A 23033-nucleotide genomic window follows, 5' to 3' on the forward strand; every position below is an offset into this window, starting at 1 on the left:
GGAGCTCTTAATGGGTTTGTGAAATATGACTAATCCCTCTGCTGAACATAATCACCAACATAATCATCCATGTGCCTACCAACTTATTTTCATTCTTTTYTCAAAGTTGTTCATAGTTTGCCCAGTAAAGTGAAGCCTAATGGTCTGTGCATCTGTTGTGTCTCCTAGAGTCTGAATAAAAATCAGCACCATGTCACAGCTTCCATTTCTCTTGACCTTTCTAACCACAGGGCTGGCTATGCCTCCCAGGAGCCTGGTAACCATGGAAGGATGTTTGGCTGTACCATTTTTCTATCTTCTCTAAGAGCCCTCCAAGCTACTGAGGTGCATGAGCCAAAGGAATTTAGTGTACTGTTACATAGAGAACAACATCCAGGTCTAGGGAAGCCATAGATCTACTCTGAGCCTTGAAGGGAATAAAAGCAGTCTAATACAGAAGTGYCTGATTTCACTGTGGTTTACAAGTTTCCAAAATGCATGTAAATGTAATGTCAACAAACTTACAACATCAGATGCATCAACGCAAGCAGATTGTCCTCATTTTCAGCAATGAAGCGACACCTATTTCAGATATTTATGAAACACAGATACATAATCTTGTCTTYACAATCTGAGTTTATAGGATAAAAAGCGAGTCAAACATTTTGTCAGCTGAAAAAATGTGACATGGAGTCTTCTAGAAGCAGTAAATTCAAAATCCCATGGTACTAAACTTAGCTTTATGAGCTTCCTTTATGAGCTCTCACCTGCATAGCTGTTTAGAAAAAAATAATCTAGTTTGATTCCCATCCATAAAGCTGGGTCCAGCGACGCAAAGCAGCTCTAAACCAGATAGAGCAGTGAAGAATTCTTCTGTGAAGGAAATACAGTCACTGCAAGGAGAATTAAAGATCTGAAAAGGTGCTGTTGAAATTACCAGATCCTCACCTGTCAGTGACCTACATAGTCTCTAGTTTAATAGTCGGCAGCCTCAGGAGAAAGTGAAAGGCAGAGGCAATATAGAGCCATCTCTGCGTTTCTTCCTGATGCTACAGCTCATATTCATCTCCAAAGAAATTATTACAGCTCTTATAGCCTTCCTTACTTATGCTAAGTGGAATATAATAAGAAAGATTTGCCACCCTCACAAACCTAGGACTCATACAAAAAAAAMCCCAAAAGAGACAATTAAGTGAGTGAAAATTAAAACCACAAATCATTAACACCCTAAATATCGATTTTTTTTTAAAATGTGTATATTTTTAACAATGCAGTGTTCTACTTGGAATGCACTATTTTATTACAAGTAAAGCCTCTKACCTTTTAAAAAATAATTTCTTTTACCTTCAGGGGAAGAGTATATCAACATCTTGACTAATAACAAATTTCTAGGACTCTGAGTGTTTTCTGTTGGATTTTTTTAATGTGACTATACAAAATGAACTGCACTTAACATTACTTTCTACAGCAGCCTGCGTTGCTGGGGGAGTTTGGCAATTCTTTTCTTTTTTTTCCATATCCCTCTCCTCTCAGAGGCCCCTCATCATGATGACCCATTCATTTGGCTACGAGCTGCATGCAGCTGCCTCTGAAAAAAGCCAACTGTATTCTTGGGTCAKCTGGAGAAGTCAGCTTGATTACAGCTGTAGGGATATACAGCACTTCCAACGCCTGTAACTTAGGGCACAGAAGACCCAGGATTCCCCTCAGGTTTCAGCAGAGGTGCAGAATATATCAGCTGGCTACATAGCAAGTGCTCAATTGCTTCAGGCAATCCAGTGTACAAAAACTATTATATTTAAGGATTTTCTGCTACATATTTGGAACTATTGTCTTTTGTTCACATGCATTTTGTTCAGAGGCATTTGTAATTTTTTATAATGAAAGAGGAATGATTAGCTGTTGGACAAAGCTTGCCATTCTTAGAGAAATCTCGAACTGAATAGCTGACCACCCTGCATAAATCTCAGCAATGCTGGATTACCCATTTTTAGGAAAAGCAAGTTTGGGGGTTTTTCTAATGAGAATTAACACAATGAGTGAGGCCCAGTGAAGTAACTTCAGTGACTTCATCTCCTATTTCTTTCCTATAAACCAGTACTATTCAAAGGGTAAAAAAACCAAAAACATTTTGGTTTRTGTCCAATTCTTTGTATTTCCACTATCCCCAGTCCTGCACTGAAGGCYTTCATTATTTTTTAAGATGAGGAAAGCTCCCAGAAGAGTGCACAGATATCAAGTGAGTCACTGTTCATTAAGGTCTAATCATAAAGAACAGGATTGACTTATATTGGAGGTGGAATATACATCAATTGCAAAACCCCAGAATTCCAGGATATGACAAATAGTGTAAACTTGATGAAATTAGCCTTAAGGCCTTGATTAACCCCTTTGCCTAATGCTGTATCATTACAGAAGAATGAACAGTACAGTACTACCAAGCTGTATGTTGTGAAGGTGACTAATGATTGTAAAGGTCTGTATTTATGGGCAAAACCAAGAAAGGAATGACTGCTAACATCAGATGAGATACAAGTGGCATAAAAGGACTGAAGAGGTATTCAACAATTGTTGCCTTTGGATTAYCAGCGTGAATTGAATAGATTCAAAGGAAGCAGAAAGAAGATTTTGACTTGATTAATGTGAACAGTGAAATATTCAGTGCTACTCAAGACCTGAGGTAGYTTGGAAAGCCTACTGTTGAGTAATTTGAACAGCAAATATCTGAACCCTCACCCAGAGTAATGACAGAATCAGGCTCCTTTATCACTCCAGCAGCTTGGTTTAATCCAGCTTCAGTGCAAGTTCCAACAATTTCCACAGGTTTCCTTCCTGCTGTAGATGCTCTGCCATATCCACCCAAAAGTGACATTTGGCAAAGATCAGGCCTAAATGTAAATATAGTAAAGGAGCATATTGGTCAAAACAACAGTTCCAAGTCCATTAAAAGAATACCAAAATAAATAGTTCATTTGTTCATTTGCTGTAAATTCCCATGTAGTTTGTTTGGGGAGTCAGACTGCATTATTCCTCAGCTCATTATTTTTCAGCTCATTAAAGTTTACTTTAACAAGCTGTGAAGCTGATACAGAAATGGTTCAACAGCTCAATATTGCATTCCCTTTTTTTGGTTTTTTGGTTTTTGTTTTTTGGTTTGTTTTTTTTTTTTTTTTTTGAAAGCTTCAGGATCCCACTTGGCATAAAAATTACATTTCAAACAGATTTTCAGATACACTTTGGAGAAAACTTTGTTTTTCAGATATTTTTATTTTTGAACAATTTCTCTTCTCCCCCTAAATCACCTTAACATTTTTCACTAGCAAAACAAAGATGTTCTTTGTTTAAATAATATTTCCCATCTTGCACGTTATGAAACAGCACATTTCACATTTCCTCAAAGGCAGTTGCTGGGTGAGATCTTTCAGTGAAGGCCATTCAGTGTTTTCTAAAATATTAATTTACATGGCTGGTTTCACAAGTAAATCACATTGCTGCTATTGTTTTTCCTTGTTTTTTAAGTTCAGTTGCCAGATTTCATGTACTAGGAACTGTTTACTTACAGAAGGGTTGGAACTTGGGCAAAACTATGCAAGGTCTCTTACGGCATAAGATCACCACTTCAATCGGAAGGAATCAACTGTCTCCAAGGCCAGTGATTTGTACTCCAGAATTGAACTGATGGCACATTCACACTGTTCAGTGAAGTGCCACATGTGAGTTATGGGTAAAAAGCAGGGTAAAAGTAAGGAAGWGCTCTCCTGTATTGTATATTGCTTGCAATCCTTCAGTTGTCTGAATCYATCTCTGTAGTGTCATACATCATGCAACCCAGACATACTTTGATTTCTTTGCTGTCATTGGCATTATAGGAGTTTGTTTGCCAAATTTTAATTCTAGAAAACCCACCAGACATCTATATCCAGTTGTCATAACTTTTCTTTTTTTATACTACCAATATAAGCAAAATTCTGTCAGAGAGCCAGCCCAGTCATCCAATGTCCCACAACATCTTATTTGTAAAAGTTTCCAAAGTTGACGCTTTTGTCTTTTTTTATACAGAAAAGATGAAAAACTAGTGGAATTTCCTTACCACACACACAGTGCATGACGGGATAGCTCCATCCAGAGGAGCCAATCAAGACACCCACAGCTGTCAAGACTGGTGTCAAGAAGAAAACCTTCTGGACACAAGGCTCAGCCAGACTAACTGGTATTTGAGTAAAAGGCATAGCTGCTCCACCTCCAGCTGTCAGGCCCTGAAATCTAGTATGCACCATATAAGGGAAATAAAAATTGAATTAATATTTCAAGAAATTATATCATTCTTAAAATATTTACTAAGTGAAACAAAACCAAATAAAGTTCATTCAATCATCCAGTTAGCCGAAGATTGTTACTTTTGACCACTATTGGATTTGGCCATGTAAGCAAATCTGCCTTGAGAATTTTTGCTCAAAGATTATATAGGCATAATAGGAGCTGAAATAATTTGTTACTTTGCAGGACAAGACCCTTACTGTCTTATTTCTTTCCAAAACTGGTCCGCAGTTACAGCAATGGCTAGGATTACATATACATTTGACTAGATAAACATCCAGGGCTTATTTTACAGCACTGCTGCTGGCTAGAAAGTGTTGGATCCCTGCAGTGTGGTTTGTGGGATCCTACGAGGTCTTGCAGACTTGTTAAGGAATTTCTATAGGGCTAGATAAACATTCTGCAGAGTGCTTTGTYGATTTCTCATAGTTCATGCCAATTTTTTCTGTTAACATGCAAGACTGCCTTGTGGAGAGTATTCAGCAAGCGCTGCATGTGCGTGCAAAAAACTTCCATTTGCAATGAAATGGTTCAAGAATTGCTCTCTTGAGACTTTGACGGTAATTGAGGAGAGTCCTGTAACACCAAGACTGCATACTAATCCAGGAGTGCACCTTGGACCCAGTGCCAAAACTGATCATCCTAGCCATGGATGCTGTCAGCAAGCCAGCCAGGGGTGCCCAAGTAAGAAACGGTGCCAAACGCAGCACACTGGAAGTGAGCATGGGTGCTCTAATGCTGTATGGCCTTTAGCACAAAAGTATTTTTAATGCTAAAGCACTAGAAATTAAGACAAGCTACASTACAGACTAAAAATACAAATAATACTAGTCTGCTCGGTGATCAGTTTAGCTGAAAGGAAGATGTACCTATTTCAGACAGAAGACAAAAATTAGGAATTTTTTTTGGAAGGAATTGTCAGAAACGGAGTTGCTCCAGCCTTTTCCTGCCATAGTCTCTGGCTTCTCCTATATCAGCCTTGTTAATTATGAGGAAACAAAAGCAGTTGGGTATGATTGCTTTGCAATATCAAATAGGACAGCARTTATGCAGAACACAAACTTTCAAGAGCTGTATAACTTCACAGTAGGAAATAATTGCTACTTCGGGACCTAAAAGATCTCTTACTACAATTCCTCYGGCCAACAGTTGTTCACATGAGTTTCTTAGGAGTAAAGCTCTACGGAGTCTAAGTCAGATTCTCTGTTAAACAAATACTGTTTAACAAATCCAGAAAAAAAAAAAAAAAACCAAAAATCCTTGAGACCAACATCAGCATCTCTCCTAATCAACACAAAAGCCAAAGTAACTAACATTCTTTTCCTTGTGTTACAGTCCTACCAAATCTGTTAAGCTAAATTGTGTAAGACTGCTTCCCTCTGCTTGTAAAGAGCCTAAAATAATTATCCCCCATCTCCTCCTAGGATCCAACTGGATTTTGTGGAAAACAGAAAAGGGCCTCTAGTGAATTGCATTCTACATTTCATATGAGAGACTGCAGTAAAGAGTACCCAGCAATTTTAACAATAGTCACTAAAGAAGCACTGAAACTACATCCCAATCCCCAATACAGTGCCCAGATGTGCCACAATTTTGAGAACATTGGCAGAAGGGTGAACATCAAGGTGGGGGAATTCAATCCCATACTTGGCAATTCATGTAAGAGTTGCTGCTGCCAAACCAACCAGACTGTGAAATGCAGCTACAGGCTGAGRAAGGTCAGAGATTTCAGTTAATTTTGCAATGGTAAGACCTGCAAAATTGAATTATTTAGATCCAAAATAAAATATTACATTGTGTTTCATACTCAAAGCATAAACAGACCATTGAGCAAGAAAGGACTGTTTACTTATGTTGTTTTCCTCTTCATACAATGAATTAGAAATATAATAGTTATAGGAAATTTTAACCTAATTTAAGTCTTTTCCAAAAATACATTGCTAGAACATTTTGGGATGACAACTTGTAAGAAACAGAGCCAGAACAGTTCCTTTGAAGCCACTGTTTTTCATGTATGGGAGAGAGTTGTGTGGATGTACCCGCCAGAGTTTCCAAACACATTTTGCCGACAGAGAATCAAGGCAGGCAAAACGGCTCTGGATGCATTAGAAGACTGCCATAATCTAAGTGACAAACTGGCAGAGTAGTGCCTTCCCCTCTTCTCTCTTACCAAGTCTCAGGCTCAAGTCTTGAGAATTTCTATTGGCCTTCACACTATCGGATACAAAATCCTCCTTAAAAAATCAGCATTAAAACTGAATTAAAATTTTCAAATTTTTCTTTTTGCATAAATTTATTGCAATTTAGATCAACTGAAGCAGTTGGTAAATTCATAACAAGAAAATTGTTTCATGTGAAAAAACAAATACCAATTTTTCATTTCGGAACAGTATTTGATTTGAACAAAGCAAACTTTTTATGAGCAAATAAGATCTTTCAGCACTTAGATAGAAGTGCCACCTTTAGGAACTCATGTTTTCATGGTATGTATTTTCCTATCCTCTCAAAGAATAGTAAAATAATCAGTAACAAGGATGCTGTGCATTGAGTACATTTACCTTGCAAGAAGAGAACMTGGCCATTGTGCCACCCAGAGCCATGCCCAGAACTTCTGTTGAAGACTTCAGTGCTTCAACTGCTGCTTTCTCCTAAAGCTTTAACATCTCAGTCCTACCAGGGGTGTTCCCAAATCCAGAAGTGTTCTGACTAGACAGCCCTGCCATCCCTCCTGCACAGTAMACAACTGAACAGAAATACATTAGGTGAAAAAATACAAAACACAAAAATCAAAGGAAAACATCAAACATAGTAATAATGTACTTCAAACTCTTTTATAATTTCCAGGAGGACTGAGAACAAATAGCTTATCTTTAAAGATGAGAAAGATTTCTTCTTTGTTTCTTATTGCAAGTGAATATCCGTTTCTGATTATCTGACTTCTGCATATTCCTTTCTTAACATTTTCTGGTTTCTGTATTTCTTTGACACCAATCCACCGAGCAACTATGAAACTAATTAGAATCTCAGCAATTCAGCTCTGGATCCATTGACATATATTTGAGTACATGTTTTCAATTATCATCAACACTGATGTATTGTTTTCTAATATTAGTTTAAAATGCCTCAATTACTGCCTTAGTCTTTATTGTTTTCAGGCACATTCCTTAATACTCTACCCTTACAGAAAAATATTCACCCCTTATTTCAAGCTGAAAAATGAAAAAATTACCTTTGCTACATTGGTCCTGCCCTGAMCTGTGCTCATTTAAAAATGTTATGGCCATTATATTGTCCATGGGTAAAAGTTGTATATTTTATGAAGGTAAATACGAAGTTCTGATTCTCTCACATTTTGATTTTAGATACTTTGATATAAAAAATGCCCGGAAATTTACACATGACCTTATTTAGTAAAAACACAATCATCCGATATTTAAAGAGCACATGGTGACTTAATTTTAAATAATAAACTGTCTTTTAACCTACATCACAGGATAAGTTGAAAGTATGATCCAAAACAATATAGCCAGAAAAATCCATGATGCTCAAATCATAACAGACAGATATAACTGTTCAACAACATTCTTGGAACATTTGGAAAGGTCAAAGACCATGTGTTGGCTGGTATCTGCAAGAAATATTTATGGGCTTTTCAGGAGTCTAAGCCCAAAGGCTTCAAGCTGACAGAAGGGAAACTGTCACATAAGGATATGAGCAATCCTGAGATGGAGAAAGTTTATAGATGTTGTATCCTGAGGAAATCTGGGGTTAAACAGAATAGCTGTGTGACTGTATCGCTGTGGCTTTTACTATGGCTTGTGGAAAGGATGCAACATAAGCAACACAAATTTCCCAGAATACCTCTCAAGCACTCATTTGTAAAACAACTGAAAAAAATTAGCTTCAGTGATTTTACACCTTATTTTGAAGGAGCAACAATGCAGCATATGTTGATCCAGTTTTTATGTAATTATTATCCTCACAATGAATGAGGTCAAAATCTAAGTGTAAGGTACAATCTCCTTTATTTGCATGGAGAATACAAACTGAAAATATCTGCTGCCATTTTCAGTTCAATCTGAACTCCCTCAATCTTTGAAATATTAAGATTTTCTTGATCCATTCCTTCTGTGTATTATAGAAGCAAAATTGTTACTTTATTTTTTAAATGGACAAGCTACTCTATTATGGCAATACAATGTAATTTCAAATAGTAGMGTTCCAATGGAAAACTAATTGTGAAACAACCATTTGGAAAATAAGTTTTGTTACTATGTATTTTGATTGTCATGTCACCTTCTGACAAGTTCCAGGACATCCATTAGATTTTTTCCCCAGTGATGGTCCCATTCGAGAAACTTCAAAGAATTAATGAAATCCAACACCTCATTTTTTCCAGAGTAAGTGCTGAACAATTTTCTAGGATGTTAGAAGCCTTAAGGGCAGGTAAAAAACAGTTCAAGTCTAATTATTAACAGATTGTTATCTTCCCAAAATACTTCCTTTCCCTGTCTTTAGTAAAGATGAATGCCAGTTATGTTCTACCTCTAATAAGAAATACCTCAGTTTTAATAAGTATTGAGCAACACATGCATCTGGATATGGATTCAAAAATAGCAAAGAAGTGCATCTGAGGGTGGCCTTAAAAAATAGCAAATAAAAGTAAATRCCGTCTTTCCTGATAAACTCTCAACTAGCTAGAGATTGGCATCTCAACAAATGAATTAAGTTCATGATGAATATTGCTGCTTTTGTAACTGACTGAACATTACAGAACTGGAAATGCAGAGCTGCTTTCTCTTGAATGAAACATAGCACAGTCAAAGGAATATGCTCAAATAAGGACAGTAGAAAACAAAAAGGCTGTAAAATTGTTTTCCTGGCCCTAGGGATAACAGATTCCATGATCTAATGAAGGATGACAAATATTTGCCCAAATAAGTGAATGGCTTTCCTAGAGGGCTGCTTTTCAAGAGGGCCTGATTCTGCACATACTCCTTGCTCCTTATTGAATGTAGCATTAACATTTCACACAGGACCCAGCTCTTTAATTGCTCAYATTACTCACTTTCTAGCCAAGACCACCCTCCTCGCTTTGGGGGTTACTTAGCTATTGAACAAATTCTACCTTTGTTTTGCTTTGAGAGCTACAGAACTTCRTGCTAGATTATGTTATCTAATTTCTCTGCTTTTCCTAGCCTTGTGTTTTGAAAACTACCCTGTAGTCTTTTTAATGTGTCAATAACGTTTCATCTTCCGTTAAACAGAACCGATCCTGCTGTTGTAAATTCTATSTATCCCATAAGTTTCCCAGCTCTTTCTTTTCTGTGGTTGCAGACTTTGCCTCTACATGCAGTTTTGGGGAGTATTTTAGAGAAATGCTAGAATGWACTTTCTTACCTTTAATCACTGGAACTATTAAACTGTGATTCAGAGCCTCTTTTTTCACCTTTATCACATCACTGATTGACCACAGATATGATTCAGAAACCAACTAGATAGCTTATAAAATAAAGAACAGATAAATAACTGTGGAGTCCTAATCAGCATGACAAACCCACCCCCAGATGTAAGATTTAATCTAGTAGCTTCATTAACTGATTAAACACTTCCCTTTTTTTGGAGATACTTTCCTTTTTAGACTGATCAGGCAGAAAGGATCTGGTTCTATGCAGAGGAAAAAGCAAAGGATACAYACAGACATACCTGAAGTTGCATCAAAATTTATCATCGTTTCTTCTCACTATTTTCATTAATTCTGTTAAACTTCTTCTTTCATCATCTTATCACTCACAAAATTATGTACATTTATTGTAGAGACAATGAGTATAAACATGAAATTGATGCTTATGTTGGCATTCCTATATGATCTTTACACAATCCTTTGGTTGCCAGAAAAATCTGTGTGCATGAATATGTGTCATGAATTTAAAGTAAATATGAAAAAATAATTTAGTGCCAGGAATAAAAGTTTTGAATCAGAAACTCAGAAATTCTAATCTCATTTCTAATTCACTTTGGATAAGACATTAACATTGTTTGGATTTCCTATGGTCCCTTCTAATGAAATTGAACTCAAATCTGTCAGTGAAGCATATGAGAAAGAAGGCAGCAGACAATACACTTGGCAATAATAAATACRATTTCTGGTATGAGAGGCAAATGAAGGCCAGGTGTGTCTCCCTGGGTAGTGTGATAACCTCTATTATAAGCAAGAATAAATCTGGTCACTATTTGATTGAAAAAAGGATTGGGAGAAACAAGCATCAGTCCTAAAATACCTGCCAAACCTATAAAGAAAAAATACCTATGTACGCAGAAGAGTAAAAAAGCACTTTTCTTTATTAATCATAAAATAAAAACAGGCRTAGAACCCAAACCCTACTTCCCCAGAAGTTGTGTCACAGACACCCATGATAGCAGAAGGAATTTCCTGCTCATGCTTTTGCATGAATAACTTGTATACATTGTTTTTGCCAGAAAACTAATTTTGGAATAATAGACTCTTGGCCAACGTGAGAACAAAGTGTGTGCCCCAGCAGTCGGCAGATGCACATGGGACTGCCAAACAAAATTTATGAAATAAAAAAATATTCCACTTGGGCAAATATGGAGAAATGGYTCACCAAAAAAACTCCAAAATTAAATATGTCATAAATTCCCCAGTGGCTTTTCACAACCTTTACTGCATTAGCAGAAATACAGACCACAGTGTAGCATCTGAACATTGTTAAAAGATGCAGACCACACAAAGCGTTCAACAATACTTCCTTGGGAGAAAATATTATTGCTTCCAGTACTASTCTCTTTGACCATATGTGTTAGTGGTTTAAGGAAATGTTTTTCCCTCTTTAGGAAAAGACTAGATCATTTCATTAATCCAAGATAATATGATATTCTACTCAGAGATATATTTTGTCATCACTCACACTAGGTTTTGTTAAGTATACCCAAGTTAGCTCTGAGCAAATCAATGTACAAAATTAATTTCCCTGATCAAGACAAGGCTCAAAATAGCAAGATGTTCCAATCCTATCACTCTTAGAAATTAGTTTAATTTTCAGTTGTACTGTTATTTTAGAAAGTTTTCAACAAAAACTTTAAAACTTATATGCAAATTTGCATTGAGAATACATCTTCAAACAAGGTGGACACTTTGGACAAAACATGGTAAGACCATGACCCTGGGRAGAAGACAGTAAGAGAGGACTTTCTATATGAAGTTTGGTTATGGAAACAGACTTCCATCTCTGCTTTCCTTCTTTAAAATCAACTTTGCACACTGCCAGAACTTGCTTTCCTTGAATTAATAGATATTTCTACTGCTACTCATTCAACTTGAACAGGAGGCCTGAAGGTACCAAACCCTTGAAAAGCTGTGTTATATCTATCCTTTTCTGTTATCATTTGCATTATTCTTTCATTCCATCATTATTTTTAATGCAAAGCAYGTAACAATCTTGTTTATGAGAATAATACTCTTGAACATAATCAAAACCTTGCTATTTGATTCATTTATCCATTCCATACATGTATTTCGACACAGATAATGACATCTGGAGCTATGCAGTATACACAGGCCCTGATCCAAAAGTTTTTGAGAACAGCCTATGTTCATTTCAATTGGCCCTGGATCATAACCTATATGATATTGGCTCTTTATTCATACATAATTAATATCAGAGGAAATTTACTGGCAACAAAAGGCATACAGTAATTCACCAAGAACCTTGAGAAGTGTATTTTTATCTTTTCATTTAATTGGAAGGCAACAGGATGTGATAGCAACCCTGACTTACCACTGTCTGTGGCTTTTCAGTGTTAGTCCACTAACACCTTTCAGGTACTCACTTTATTTTTACATAATTATGCCTAGCATAGCTGATCATTAAAATGTCAACTGGTAACAAAAAATATAGATAAATTCACTTGTACTTCTTACATAAATTTCAGTAGTGGTCATAATTTTCCTAGACTAAAAGGATATAACWCCTCCTGATCTTGCTCTAATACTTTTTTTTTTTTTTAATAGAAAAGGTGCTGTCCCTGGGAAAAGTTATCTAAATAATACTTTACATTTTTCTGTTGCAGAACAAAACAATCATTAAGATGGATTCCTATTGTCTTTATATAATGGGCTGACTGTTTCAGCAAAATTCTGTCAGATTACTCATTTTTCCTTCTGAAATTACCGGGATTACTCACATGAGTAAATAGAATGGGATTTGGCTTTTACCTTATACTGATTACTATAACCCTTGATCTGCTAAATAGCACCAACCACTGAATGCAGTCAGTTGTAAAAAGCAATTTTGTGTTCTTACTAAACCAGTTTTGGCCTGGTATATTTCAGATGTAATATACTTACCACTGAAGGAGGAAAACAGCAAGCAATAAAAAAAATTAAAAAGTAAAGAAAACACAAAAAAACCCACAGAAAACGAACATTTAAAAAGATAACCTACCTAAATCCTAGACTCTGTTGCGTAAAAGTTTGACATGAATATGCTTCTCTTTACAAACACTTCCTTAGCAGAAAAGTAATTCCAGTCTGCCAATATGTAAATGTTTAGCATGACTGTACTTTGTTTTATTGCTACCTGAAGGCAAATACGGATTCCYGTCAATCTTCAATTCACCACGACTACAGAAATTAATTTTTTGTCTTAACTACATCCAAAATAAACTTGACTGAAAAAGAATCAGTTTATCTCAAGAAATATCTCGCATACAGAAAATTGCACACAARTAATATCAGTTTTCACAGATCTTAAGGCTGCCTCCTAATTTAACTAGTGTATCTGGTTCCTTTTTTCCACCAAAGTAAGGGGCTGAAGGACAGAGGAAGGCATGAGGGCTGCTGCCATTACAGTGGAGACTACACGGGGAATAGCCTAATGATRTCATATCTGGGTTGAAATATGGTTGATAATCTCAGGCTCATTTCAACAGAAAACCACCTTCTCTTTGTAAGTAGCAATACTCCACCTCTTCTGACCTTGGGGCAAAGATGTAGTAAGTGTCACCAGACCATTTGGCCTTTCAAGTACTTGCACTGCTTGAAGTCCTTTTGTGTATTACACRCAGCTCACCTATTCCTACTTACCAGCTCCTTCCTTTAATACATGTGCATTAAAGTCCATGWACTTAGCACTCCAAGTTCTATTGCTAAGGCAGAGCCCAGTAGCTCAGGAGATGGGCTGATTCTCAAAACTCATCCTTTAAAAAAAAACGAGTTTAAGGGACAGCAGTAATTTTAGAGTATTGACATTTTTATAAGTCTTTTTGCCCCATATTTTACTGCTTGAAAATAGCAAGAAATTCCCTTCCCAACATTATCGTGTAGATATTGAATGATAGTATTTCCTCAGAATGACTAAACTCCCKAACAAAATCACTGCTTTCAGACAACACATTTTATATTTTTTATCAAAAATGCTTTAGTGTTGAAACTCACCTTTATTACCCAAATTCCTCTAGTGACATGATCAATAGTCCCATAATCTAAATCGTCCTTTTGTTCAAAGTTAAAATATTCTTTCTCAGGAGAAACAGCTTTAACAATTTCAAGATGTTGTTGGAAAAAAGGCTACTGGCTTGACTAGCCGTTCTACTTGGCAAATCCTTGTAACCAGTGTTCACCACACCCTGATGAGAAAGCAAAATAAATAGTTGTCAAAGCTTTCATGTGCTGGAAACTTTTCACATGTTCTCCACAAATCTGATGCCTGCTTTATACATGCTAGTAAATCAAATTTGCATATTACTACAGACATGAGATACTAAAGCTTTCTTTTACAAGTTAAGGTTTCTGTGTAAAACTAATAGCTTACTCTGATGCATGACCAAAGAAAGTCAGCAATTTTGTCAGGAAGCCAGAGATTAAATGAGCTGGGAGGCCAGACAGGGAACGGGTTACAAAACCATATGGTGCTTATTTTTGAGAATAAGAAATCAAGTACTTCTTCAAATGCAAAACCACCTCATGATTATCTGATAAGAATCACATTGCACAATGTGTTTCACAGATTAATTGTACTCCAGTCAATCCCAAGGAAGAAGATAGTGATACCTTTGRAACTTAAATTCCTTGCAAGTACATCTGCATTAATATTATGTCTCTAGCATCCCTACATATTATTATGAAAGCAGAACATCAAAGAAACCCAAACAAATTCTAATGCCATGCTCTGAAAACAATTTACATTTAATTCTGACCTTGAATGCTGCACCCTGAATTTGTGTTTCTTTCTTTCATTGCACCATTCCAGGATAGCCATTTGAACATTAAACTCACGAGTTCATCTTATATGAAGTCACACRCATTGGCTTCCATACACATCCTGAAGTAAATCACAACGTAATAGTCAAGTATGGCAGTCCCAGAAGCCACCCATACCAGGTAAAATTGAAATAATGTAGTTGGACACTTCTAGCTCTCCACAAAAGCCATTGCAGCTTTCTGCTACCTGGGGGACAGTGGCAGCAAGCATTCTGCTTTAGAGCCCATTCCTCAGCTTGGTTCCTGGTGAGACTTACCCTTCTTGGGTAAATTTCAAAATTCTGAACTGATAATATATTTAATTGCTTCAACTAATGGGTCTTTACAAACATTTAATTGCACCTTTATATCATCTTATCATTATGCACTACATGACTTTCCTGCAGCACTCTGGAACTTAGYCCTCACCTAAAAATTATATTCATTTTAATGGGAATACAATAAAATCTACCATTCACTTTAAAAACTGTTCTATGCTGCTACTTTAAAATAGTGAAATTAAGAAAATCTCTGAATTGATTTTTCTTTTCCTATATCTGGAATTGAATACTCCAAATACTTGTTAATAAAATTCTAGGAATTAATTACTTTAAAATAATTATTTTTAATATACAAATCAATAATTTGAAGTTTGTCTTAATTAGCAATAAATTAACTAAAAATTCTGCTAGTCCCCTGAAAGAAAGAAACCTTCCACATTGTTTTTGAATGACCATGTTTTGCTTCAGTGCAAAGCACAGCAGAATTTCGACCAGAATGTTTTATAAAGTGTTAAGCAGTGTTCTAGATTCTAAGCCATATTTTCTTACTCCACCTGGTATCAAATCCCCTGACAGCAATTCCCATTGCTTTGGCAGCTACTGCTGCAGTCAGCCCAGCAACGCCACCACCAATTATCAGCATTCAGAGAGATCAAACAGAGAGTAAAGTGCATTCTATGTTCACTTATTCCATCACATGCTGGGTCTGCAATATGCCTTATCTTCAAAAGCACTTGAACTTTAAAGAGCATCAGAGGCTAAAAATTGTTAAGTACTTCAGAGAAATAAAAAAAATTAAATCTTATCTCAACAATACAACATGGTTAAACAGCTGGTTTGGTCTGTAAGAGCAGGTGGTCATCTGGGCAAAATGTACCAGATGTTGAAAATAAGAGAAAAAAGGTAGAAAATGTAAGTTAAACAGAACATGATTAGAGGCACTTTTTCTGTTCCACAGGATATAGACTTTAACTCAGACTTCGAGAGCAAAGGTTGCTGACATTATTTGTCCAGTTATGCAAATGCTTTCCTTTACTGTAGCTCTTCTCAGCTATCAATTCTGACAGATACCTACAACGGGTGTCAGAGGGCAGGGTTCAGTCTCACAATGAAGAAACAGATTGCCATAAGGCCCTTTAAAAAACAGTGAACATCCTTCTGAAGCAATGGGACAATGCATTTTTTACACGGAACATAACTGATCAGGCATTTGCCAAAACAAAATGAAAAATACATTGCTGAACTTAGATATACATAAGACATTTACTACAAATTTCAATTGCCCTTGGCCACACTGTATTAAGGCAGGTGAGAACAAGCAGAAGTCCTTGATGTTGATGTTCTGCCCAAGGAGAAGCAATACAGTATCATCTTTRGGACCATCCTGGCAGTAATCTAGCCCTGAGACCTTGTGGAAATCTTAAAAGGTTTTGTTTGAAGGGGTTTTTTTGGGTTTTTTTTTCACTCCTTGAGAAATTAAATATAACTGATTTCTTCAGAAGACTTATGTAGGTATGTAGTARTTTGAACAAGAGCTGCAGTTGTTTTGTGCTTGTTAACAAAAGATTTTCAAACCAGGTACATAGAGGGTTTCTCAGTCCTTTCATGTATTTGGCCTAAAGGCCAAGCAACCTCAAGATYTCACTCAACAAAACTGAACAATTTGAAAACCCAGTTATCATCTTTATACTATCCTTACTTTAAACCTTTTTCTCCTTCTTTCAAAGCTTAAAAATCAAACTAAGCTGGGCATGAGAGTAAAATCCTCTTTATCCTAAAAGAGTAACAGATACAAAACCAATTTAATATCAGTGATCTAAATGCTGAAGCAAGATGCAACCAGAGCAACTCTCCTCATTCCTTGGTTATAGATAGCAGAAAAGTCAGACCACTGTCAGTACTGCCGGAGAAAGTAGCTATTCTGGGAATTCCTTTACAACTCGAGAAAATTAATATTCTGTAGCTAAAGGTAAGAGATATTTTTTCCTTACTGAAGTTAATAACAAAATTTGTACTGGCTTTAATGAAGAGAAATTTCACGCAGTGGATGGAAATGAAAGACTGGCAAAAACAAGAATTGCTAATACCTTGGTTGAGCCAGAGCAAGACAGCCATTGCATACACATGCTTTCTGTACTAGAGAAAAAATTGTTTTTCTTCTGTGGGTACCATCTGATTCAGTGTCATAGCCATATAACTGAGGTAATAATTTATTTTGGTATAAAGGCAAATAAAAGGATAAATGTTAAAACCAAATATTTTAAGAGAAGTTGGTGTTAAAAAAAAAAAACCCAACATTGTTTAAGGCCCTGTGTTAGAACATTGGAGGGAAATCAGAGAGTTTGACACAAGGTTAATTAGATTTAAATAGTTTCAGGGAGAGAGAGAGAATGTGCAACAGGAAAATACTATTCATCTTTGTAGCCAGATTGCTTAAATTTACCAGAGCTGTCATCGAGACCTTTTAGAGACTAGTTGCATGATTTTGTTTATGGTTCTGTAAAGAGAAACAATATTGACTGCTGACATTTATCATGCCTTGTAATTTTTCCTCCCCTTAACTTCACTGTGGTTGACTACATGAAAAGTGATTTGTTTTGCTCCATCTTCTTTGGCAAGAAAAAAAGAAGACTAGCCCTTGCAATAAGGTAAGAAGATGCAACTGAAGGCCCTAATCTAGATCATARAGGCTCTTTCAACTGCAAACACCACACAATCTCACTCCAAGACAGAAAAAATATGGTAGATTGTTTCTTATGATTTACTGGAAGTGAGGAGGGCTAAACCAGGGAAAATACATAATAAAGAGACCCCTTCCATTCACTGGGAAGCAGATGGGTCACAGAAAACTGCTTTGCACCATTGTGCTGATCTGGCCAGAGTCAGAGTTGGTACTTAGACAAAGGGGTCACTGCCATCATTTGCCTAGAGCTGGTTCCATCTGAATCTGTGTGAGGTTTCTCATTGGGATGATAGGAGAAATCTTGACATCAGAAAACCTAAAACATCAGACCAGACACAACTTATTCTTAAAGCTCATCAAAATTTGAGGAAAGTTTTTCATTGAAGTTTAGATATTGTACAATTTAACACTAAAAGTTAAGCTCATTGTTTACAGATACTCAAGCCACTTAAGGTATCCAAGTCCTGGACAATTTTTGTGTAAATAAAAATCCTGGGGAAAAGTTGTTGTTCTTGTACACATATGATGCTTACAGCTAAGCAGGGGTGGCCCAGGGATGGGCCCAAACATCCTCCTTGCTATGAAAGGGCATTTAAATTTTTCCTTTATACAGAGAGCAGAAAAGAAATGCATAAAATTACTTTGCTACAGCCTGTTATGCATGACGTGGAACACAGGCCTACATTCACTCTGTACCTCCATAGTGGAATGCTTATCACAGTGATTTGAAAAACCTTTTTCAGATGATTTATGGATACAGCAGTGGCAAGGCAGCAAGTGGCAGGGAAAATGCCTTGTTCAATGAAGCAGTAATGGGTTTGTTACCTTTACCAAATTGATTCTGCTTCAGGTGAACTGGTTCAAATTTAAAACCATTTCAATATGCAGCATATGTACATAAATAATTGGTTCAGCATTCAAACTAGTTGTTTGTGTTTGGCAGTTTTTTAATGAATTCCTTATAGAAAGCTAACTGGCTTTGAAATCAGGTCCAAATCCAAATTGTTTCAAAATGTGCCTTATATTGAATGACAACTGGTCTTGAGTGTTGTTTGGCCACTAATACAATGTGATACTACATGGGGAGCCAGAATTCAGTACCAGCAGGGAGAATTTTGCACCTTTAGTTGTCAGAGGCTGCAGTTTTGGAAAGGTAACAAATTCTTTTACTCAATTCATACTGTCCCTGGGGCAAAGCCTTAAAATAACCACAGTAGCTTCAAGGACAGTATTACAGGTCTTTGCATGTTGTGATCAGTTCACACTTTCCATTGCAAACAATCTTAGATTACAGTCCCACTTATGTGAGAGATTACCATGGAAAAACAATAAAAAGTGGTATGYTAAAGCTATGCCAAATATAAGGCACATTTATCATGCTGTCAATGGAATTTTTTTTACCATATGTCTCAATGGATTTACTAAAATTACTTTTGTTTTATACCTATAATAGCTGCAGGTCTTAGACCATGGATAACGTATTTCACAAAAAGAAAGACTGTTGTTCAAGCAGCAGGAAAAAACCCAAAACACATGACAAATGTGCCCTAGAAAAAAAAGCTCAACCTTTTGGGAAAGCACTCAAAACCATTTCTCTAGACCTGTTTGTGCAAAGGTGAAGCCAGAAAACRGGGGAGTTCTAAAGCTCAAATTGCTATGGTTTCTAAACTGATGATCATATTTAGTTGGCACAAATTAGTCCTCAGAATAAATATAGTCCCATCATTCACAAATTACAAACTTACCTTCAAAACCTGTCTTCTCTACATTTTTCAGCAGAGAATTTTGCCTTTTTGTCAGCTTTATGTTCCACTTTCAATTTTAGTTGTTGTTTTACCAAGGACTACACACCAGGAGGACAGTGCAGCCCACTTCTCACTGTGACATTTCTTTGGCAAATCCCACTTAGGTATTCACTATTAAGTTCTTATAGTGCAAACCTCTAAAACAGAAGGTATAACTAAATACAAAGACATTTCTTCCTTCCCAGACCATATCAATTTCGTTTTTATTTAATTCCAAAGGCACAAATTTCAACATCCAATAGATGTCAGCAGACACGATTTCTCTGAAGTTTGAAAATTCCATCCATATACCCAAGCCAGTAAAGTTTTATGCACATACATTAATCTTAAAGAGGTATAATCACTGTTTGACCTTAGTGGGATGGTTAGCGTGAGAGAAGGTGGCAGGATTGGGCCCCAAGTTTTCATAAATAATACAGAACATCTCCAGATGAACATTCCACTGTTAGTTTTTATAGTGCCTTCCACAGCCAGCCCACATGGTCTCTCACACACATTCATAGATGCCAGAACAATAACAAATTAAAGTTTGGTTTATAAAAGGGCCTTGGCTCAGATGCTGCTTATACAAGTTTGCATGCTGTTTACCCTTAAAAAGGTGTGGAACTGACCACAATGAGGTGACAACCTCAATTCCACTCACACATGAGGTGAGAAAACCAATAACAAAACTGTGGGATTAGGAAAGGACACTTTGTTTCTCCTGGCTTGTATGTGAATAAAGTGTGTTTTGGTAAAAAAGAAATGAAATCACATTGTGAAGCAGACTAAGGAACTCTTCCTCCTTAGTACACATATGTAAACATTTTACATATAAGTAGATAAGGAATATATAGAAATATATATGTCTGATTGTACACACATACTCATACTAAACACGATGATCCACGGAAGGATGAAATCCCAATTATTGCCCTACTTTACCATCCTTTGCACTCAGTGAAGATTTTCCTTGACTTTAGAGAAACTGGATTTCTAAGCATTACACTCCCTCTGTGCTGAGCACTGGTGCAAGCACAACAACATTATACCAAAACCCTGCCTGTGGGTTTTCAAAACAGGGTTTCAGTGAAGGGTTACATTCTGCTTCCCTGAACTATTTAGATTTACCTTCACCGACTTGATCCTCCAGAATACTCTTAAAATCCAATGTTGTCTGTTAAAGTAGTATGCACAGAGAATAAGGAAAATACCTTGGAAGGTGAATCCGTTTCATCCAAGTACTGTTTCTGTACAATTCAACATGAATGTTCTTACAAACGTGAAGTAGACCTGAAATTTATCCCCAAATTAGAATATTTAAAAAGGGAAACAAAAGTCTCACTACACCCATAAAATTTCAAAGGCTTTTCTGTCATTTTTTGTTTTTAAATATTTCATACAACCAAATGTGTGATTGAAGATATCTCCATAAAACTTGGTTGTCCCCATAATTAACTGGGGATACCCCAAGCTATATTAATTACTAACAGAGATGCAAAAACTAAAATATGTTTGCTTAAACATACACAGTCAGTTCAATGCCAGACAACATTCTAGAAGAGATTACACAGACCAAGCAGATACATGTGGCAGGGACATTTCTATTAGAAACACTCTAAACAAAGCCATTTAGTACMGAGTATATTTTGCCTAAAAGATATACACATGGCATTAGAGCAAAGCTAGAAACAACTATAAGAACTTTAATTGACTAAAAAAATAACTGCCAGTATTTATAATTCTACAAAGAAAAGTATCAAAATGAGTTCACTGGAAAAAATCTCAGTTCTATCCTGSACATATGCACATGATGTTTTGAGGCCACTAAGGCAGCAAAGGACTAAAATAAAATACTTTTCTTTTTTAAGTAAAAAGGAAAACCTTGATTTGTGAAGATTTCCACAGAAAAATAGAAGGTTTTTGTAACAATTTTGATAAGATACATAACCAAGTTTGTTAAATATAGAAAAAATGCTTCAGATACACTCCCCAAATTAATAGCTCTTCCCTGTCTTTGGGGAGAAAGGCAGTAATTCTTCACTATYAGCAATTACTGTACACAATGAACTTGCAGTAATCTCAGTTGCTTGGTTAATGAGTAGCAAGTAAAGTAAAGCAAAATCTYCCTCTAATCCCTGCCTATTTGCTGTGGGAAGGAAAGAAATAAACAGAATACCTCTGATGCAAGATCTAAGTAACCCAAAGGGAAAGCAAAAATAGATTCTGGAAATGCTTAACCTATATCCTGTTCTACCCCATATGGCTAATGGAATTATAGAAGTCTAAGAAACAAAAGATTTAACCCACAGTAATTTTTATATCCTTGATACTTCTAAGGTCAAACAGAAAGACACTGTTCTCATTTTATTTACTAATAAGAACATTCTAATATTTTGCAAACTGGCTGCACAATATAGGAAGAACTGGTTTCCAGCACCAGCTTTCAATCTGTAGTCAATTCTATACGTCATCTATATCAACTTCCACTCTTTGATGTTATGACAGCACTACAGACCAGCATCTGGTCTTTGAATTTAGATTCCAGTTTTATATTGGAAATGGTATTTTTATTTATATACCAAATTTGAAAAGGCTTAATCCTCAGATTCCTTGCACAACCTATCACTGCTTCAGTGTCAGGCAAGTCACAAACACTATTGCCCAAAAGTGAAATACTATTCTAGAAGTTTGTGCAGAATAGGTAACATTGATAAAAAACATTCTAAACCTATTATTTCTGTTAATACAATTCTTTCCATAGCCATTTTTGGGGGAAAKAAAAGGTCKTTTTTATTATTATTTCTATATATGCAAAAGCAGTAAAAGTTCTGGCAGGCCTAGAATCAACAGGATCCAAATCTCCATAAGACATTTTGAAAATTGGCAGACTTTAGCTKGAGAGCAAGCTCATGAAACAGATATTTTCAGACTCATACTTCTCCTCTTTAGTAAACTTGTCATTGTAATACCTTATTCTCAACCTAAAYCTGTGTGCATTTCTGACCTCACTAACATAGCTATCACCAAAAGGAAAAAGGAAAATAARAAGGATTCTTCAGCAMCATGAACCAACAAATTAAAAACCAAACAATTCATTCTAAGCCCGGTGAAAGGCTATAATCAAGCCAGAATGGGAGCTGAAGCTGAATATTAATGCTTTTTCTTATACACTCATTTCCTTTACCAAGCTGGAGATTAATTTCAAATTGGTGCTAATGAAACATCGCATTGTCTAAATCTGGAGCTTCATGAGTTCCCATCAGTATCTTTTACTTGCAAACTTACCTGTTTTAGGCCTGACCCTCCTTTGAGCACATTTTAGCAGATGGTCCAATTACATTGGGTACTAAGAGGTACAAAAGAATAGACTACAGACAGTACATCAAGTAAATGAGCTGATAAAAATAACACTTAAATTTTGAATGCTTGCCTAAGATAATTAACATTAGCATAGGGTAAATATAAAGTTCTCAATTTGTAGAGCAGAAAGAATAATTACAGGAAACTTTACTACAGCATTTGGAGAATTCAGATACCTTTCTTCATTCCATGGTTGTAACTAGGATATGCTGTTTGTTGAGTTTTGAGTTTTTTTAATTTGTTTGCAGGGGTGTCACTACTTGTATAGCAAAAGGGAGTTAAAGGCCTCTTTTAGGAGCAGAAATTAATGTGATAGATTTTATGAAAAATGTTTAGGCTTACAGGTACTCACACAATTAGTTTTC

The 23033-nt window shown here is 36.1% G+C and overlaps 1 long non-coding RNA gene across 1 annotated transcript; it reads right to left on the minus strand.

Annotated features, from left to right (window-relative positions):
• On the minus strand, positions 1-20575 carry LOC130575778 (uncharacterized). Its single transcript, XR_008965598.1, has 7 exons — positions 20520-20575; positions 13754-13944; positions 13403-13515; positions 6855-7039; positions 4070-4242; positions 2716-2867; positions 1-872 (listed from the first exon to the last, which is right to left on the minus strand). It is a non-coding gene; the product is annotated as an uncharacterized LOC130575778 (long non-coding RNA).
• Positions 20576-23033: the final 2458 nt, after the last annotated feature.

Source organism: Malurus melanocephalus, unplaced genomic scaffold (assembly GCF_030028575.1).
Source record: "Malurus melanocephalus ecotype Western Australia unplaced genomic scaffold, MMel_1.1 scaffold_116, whole genome shotgun sequence".
Taxonomy (NCBI): domain Eukaryota; kingdom Metazoa; phylum Chordata; class Aves; order Passeriformes; family Maluridae; genus Malurus; species Malurus melanocephalus.